The 5189-nt window shown below is 54.4% G+C and overlaps 1 non-coding gene across 1 annotated transcript; it reads left to right on the top strand.

Moving 5' to 3' along the window:
- The first annotated feature begins 3632 nt into the window (after window positions 1-3632).
- TRNAH-AUG lies at window positions 3633-3706 on the top strand. The gene has a single exon. It is a non-coding gene; the product is annotated as a tRNA-His (tRNA).
- The last annotated feature ends 1483 nt before the right edge of the window (window positions 3707-5189 follow it).

Genomic DNA, 5189 nt, shown 5'->3' with positions numbered 1-5189 from the left:
TAACGTTAATGGTGAGGTTCAAAAGAGGAAAGGCTTGCGATGGATACCTAGGCACCCAGAGACAAGGAAGGGCGTAGCAAGCGACGAAATGCTTCAGGGAGTTGAAAATAAGCATAGATCCGGAGATTCCCAAATAGGTCAACCTTTTAAACTGCCTGCTGAATCCATGAGTAGGCAAGAGACAACCTGGCGAACTGAAACATCTTAGTGGCCAGAGGAAAAGAAAGCAAAAGCGATTCCCGTAGTTGCGGCGAGCGAAATGGGAGCAGCCTAAGCCGTGAAAACGGGGTTGTGGGAGAGCAATACAAGCGTTGTGCTTCTAGGTGAAGCGGTTGAGTGCCGCACCCTTGCTTATGCTCTGACCCGAGTAGCATGGGGCACGTGGAATCCCGTGTGAATCAGCAAGGACCACCATGCAATGCTAAATACTCCTGGGTGACTGATAGCGAAGTAGTACCGTGAGGGAAAGGTGAAAAGAACCCCTAGTGTGTAGTGAACTAGAACGTGAAACCGTGCTGAGCTCCCAAGCAATGGGAGGGGAAAGTGATCTATGACCGCGTGCCTGTTGAAGAATGAGCTGGCGACTCATAGGCAGTGGCTTGGTTAAGGGAACGAAACCCACATGAGCCGTAGCGAAAACGAGTCTTAATAGGGCGATTGTCACTACTTATGGACCCGAACCTGGGTGATCTATCCATGACCAGGATGAAGCTTGGATGAAACTAAGCAGAGGTCCGAACTGACTGATGTTGAAGAATCAGCGGATGAGTTGTGGTTAGGGGTGAAATGCCACCCGAACCTAGAGCTAGTTGGTTCTTCCCGAAATGCGTTGAGGCGCAACAGTTGACTGGACATCTAGGGGTAAAGCACTGTTTCGGTGCGGGCTGTGCGAGCAGTACCAAATCGAGGCATGCTCTGAATACTAGATATGACCCAAAAATAACAGGGGTTAAGGTCGGCCAGTGAGACGATGGGGGATAAGCTTCATCCTCGAGAGGGAAACAACCCTGATCACCAGCTAAGGCCCCAAAATGACCGCTCAGTGATAAAGGACGTGGGGTGCAAAGACAGCCAGGAGGTTTGCCTAGAAGCAGCCACCCTTTAAAGAGTGCGTATTAGCTCACTAATCGAGTGCCCTTGCGCTGAAGATGAACGGGGCTAAGCGATCTGCCAAAGCTGTGGGATGTCAAAATGCATCGGTAGGGGAGCGTTCCGCCTTAGAGGGAAGCAACAGCGAAAGCGGGGGTCGACGAAGCGGAAGCGAGAATGTCGGCTTGAGTAACGAAAACATTGGTGAGAATCCAATGCCCCGAAAACCCAAGGTTTCCTTCACAAGGTTCATCCATGGAGGGTGAGTCAGGGAATAAGATCAGGCCGAAAGGCATAGTCGATGGACAACAGTTCAATATTCCTGTACTACCCCTTGTTGGTAGGGAGGGACGGAGGAGGTTAGGTTAGCCGAAAAATGGTTATAGGTTTAAGGACACAAGGTGACCCTGCTTTTTCAGGGTAAGAAGGGGTAGAGAAAATGCCTCGAGCCGAGGTCCGAGTACCAAGTGCTGCAATGCTAAAGTATGAGCCCCGTGGACTAGCGATTTCTTCTCCACGAGGCTCATACCAGGTGCTACGGCGCTGAAGTATGTAACTGATGCCATACTCCCAGCAAAAGCTCGAACGACCTTCAACAAAAGGGTACCTGTACACAAAACCGACACAGGTGGGTAGGTAGATAATACCTAGGGGCGCGAGACAACTCTCTCTAAGGAACTTGGCAAAATAGCCCCGTAACTTCGGGAGAAGGGGTGCCCCCTCACAAAAGGGGGCTGCGGTGACCAGGCCCGGGCGACAGTTTACCAAAAACATAGGTCTCTGCAAAGTCGTAAGACCATGTATGGGGGCTGGCGCCTGCCCAGTGCCGGAAGGTCAAGCAAGATGGTGAACTGATGACAGGGAAGCCGGTGACCGAAGCCCCGGTGAACGATGGCCGTAACTATAACAGTCCTAAGGTAGCGAAATTCCTTGTCGGGTAAGTTCCGATCTGCACGAAAGGCGTACCGATCTAGGCACCGTCTCGGAGAGAGGCTCGGTGAAATAGAAATGTCTGTGAAGATGCGTACTACCTGCACTTGGACAGAAAGACCCTATGAAGCTTTACTGTTCCCTGGGATTGGCTTTGGGCCTTTCCTGCGCAGCTTAGGTGGAAGGCGAAGAAGGCCCCCTTCTGGGGGGGGAGCCATCAATGAGATACCACTCTAGAAGAGCTCGACTTCTAACCTTGTGTCAAACTCGAGGGCCAAGGGACAGTCTCAGGTAGACAGTTTCTATGGGGCGTAGGCCTCCCAAAAGGTAACGGAGGTGTGCAAAGGTTTCCTCGGGCCAGATGGACATTGGTCTTCGAGTGCAAAGGCAGAAGGGAGCTTGACTGCAAGACTTACCCGTCGAGCAGAGACGAAAGTCGACCTTAGTGATCCGACGGTGCCGGGTGGAAGGGCCGTCGCTCAATGGATAAAAGTTACTCTAGGGATAACAGGCCGATCTTCCCCAAGAGTCCACATCGACGGGAAGGTTTGGCACCTCGATGTCAGCTCTTCGTCACCTAGAGCTGTAGGATGTTCCAAGGGTTGGGCTGTTCGCCCATTAATGCGGTACGTGAGCTGGGTTCAGAACATTGTGAGACAGTTCGGTCCATATCCGGTGTGGGCATTAGAGCATTGAGAGGACCTTTCCCTAGTATGAGAGGACTGGGAAGGACACACCTCTGGTGTACCAGTTATTGTGCCTACAGTAAATGCTGGGTAGCCAAGTGCAGAGAGGATAACTGCTGAAAGCATATAAGTTGTAAGCCCACCCCAAGATGAGTGCTCTCTCCTCTGACTTCCCTAGAGCCTCTGGTATCACAGCCTAGACAACAACGGGTTCTCCACCCATATGGGGATGGAGCAACAGAAGTATGGAAATAAGATAAGGTAGCGGCGAGACGAGCCGTTTAAATAGGTGTCAAGTGGAAGTGCAATGATGTATGCAGCTGAGGCATCCTAACGAATGAACGATTTGAACCTTGTTCCTACACAGCCTGATAAAATCAATCAGGCACTTGCCATCTATCTTCATTGTTCAACTCTTTGATGAAAAGATGAAAAAACCAAAAAAAGCTCTGCCCTTCCATCTCTTGGATAGATTGAGAGGGAGGGCAGAGGCCTTTGGTGTCCCTTTCAGTCAAGAATTGGGGCTTCACAATTACTAGCCAATATTTATCTCATGCCTTTCCTCGTTCATGGTTTGATATTCTGGTATCCTAGGTGTAGAGGAACCACACCAATCCATCGCGAATTTGGTGGTTAAACTCTACTGCGGTGACGATACTGTAGGGGAGGTCCTGCGGCAAAATAGCTCGATGCCAGAATGATAGAAATCTTACCACCTCTTATTTGACTTTTTCACTATTTTGAAATAAGAAAGAGATCCAAATCTAAAATGCAAAGGTCGTCTTGTTCAAAACCTCAATCATCACATCCCCTCTCTCCCACTTCACACCTCGGAATGCACTATTCTTACAGAGAGAAAGGCGCTTTCCCATCTTCTTAACCTGAAATGAAGGGGCACCCCCAGGAAAAGATCCAGTGGAGACAGCTGGGCCTGTAGCTCAGAGGATTAGAGCACGTGGCTATGAACCACGATGTCGGGGGTTCGAATCCCTCCTCGCCCACATCCTCCCAAAGGGGGAAGGGCCTTTACTTTCCCCCTGAGGGTAGGAAAATCATGATCGGGATAGCTAGCGCGTGATGGTGAGATCATAGGTTCGAATCTTACTTCTCACAGCAACTTTTTTCGTTTCAAAACAAAAAAGCAAGATGGGCTGGCCCTGGAGTGAAGGGGGGTGTGTGCCGTGGTGCGAAACGTGTTGTTACGGGCGCTTAAGGCGCCTTATAGGAAACACCATCGATCTAACCCGGAGACGTAACGTACATAGCTGTGTAGGCACCAGGAAATGTTCCGCACTCATTCTCAAAAAAGGAAATGTTCCACACTCGCGGCCGCCCCCGACCTAAGAGCATCTGCAGCCGTTGTGCCCTCCGGCTGGCATTTTTTGCCTCTTGGGGTTGGCCCGGCGAATTATTTGGCATGGGATCAAGAACTTTCCCAGCCGTCCTCCCCAGCCGGCCCTGAGCGCGCCATGCGTCCTGCCTGCTCGCATGCATCTGGACAGCAAAACGCCTCGAATCCCCTTCTCGGTGCTGCCCGACACCTCATTCTCCCCCTGCTCTCTCCCATGCTCCCTAGACGCCATGGCCGAAGCCGCCATTCGCTCGCTCTCTCCCGCCTCCCCGCGCCGCCACCACCTTCCACTCCGCTCCACTACACCCATGGCCTTCCCCTCCCACCCTGCTCCCTCCCCACCTCCGCCTCCTCACGCCGAGCTAGCTCTCGCCTCTCCGCCCGCATCGACGCTGCGGCACGCACAGTCGCGTCCTCTCCTCTCTCCCCTCCCCGTCCCCCTCCCTGCCCTCGCAGCAGCGCGTCTCCACCGCCTTGCTCGAGCACGGCCCCAGCCCTCCGCCGAGCAGCAGCCGTGACCACACGACCAGGCGCTCGTCATGGATTTCCGTGGCCCGCGTGGCTCTCCGCAGCTCCCGCGCGACTCTGGCGGTGCGCTCCCTCGGCCACAGCTCCGCGCGCTCGACGCCGAGCCCCGCATCGCGGCCTTCTTCGGTGATGCATCCAACCACGGGGTCCTGGATGGCCTCCATCCCCGGTAGGGGTACCTACTCAAATGCCTCGTTGCGGCCGGCCTGGATCACGTGCTCGGCGCCGAGCTCAGCCGGACCAGTCTGGTCGGGAGGTGGAGTGAGGAGGGAGCGGCAAAGGATGAGGCTGGGAGCGGGAAGACGGACCTGCTGCTCGGAAGCTGGGGAGCTCGTCGCGCGCGTGCGGCATGCAGCGTTGGTATGAGCTGCTCCACCGCAGCAGCAGCGGCACCAACACACGAGCTCGGGAGGGCGGGAGGAGGTGTCGGGGCGGTTGTGCGCCATGCAGGTCAGCTACGGCTGGGCACTCCTCCTCGTGGTACAGCGGTCGCGGGTCACTCGCCGCCCGCCGCACCGCGAACGACAGCGACACCACCGCCACCATCGCCGAGCGAGAGCCCGTGACCTTCTCCTCCATGGCGGCAAAATGGGGATGGGCCCTGG

The sequence above is a fragment of the Triticum urartu genome, chromosome 7 (assembly GCF_003073215.2).
Source record: "Triticum urartu cultivar G1812 chromosome 7, Tu2.1, whole genome shotgun sequence".
NCBI classification, from domain to species: Eukaryota; Viridiplantae; Streptophyta; class Magnoliopsida; order Poales; family Poaceae; genus Triticum; species Triticum urartu.
The sequence above is the reverse complement of the archived record's forward strand: the minus strand, read 5'-3'. Positions and strand labels throughout refer to the sequence as shown.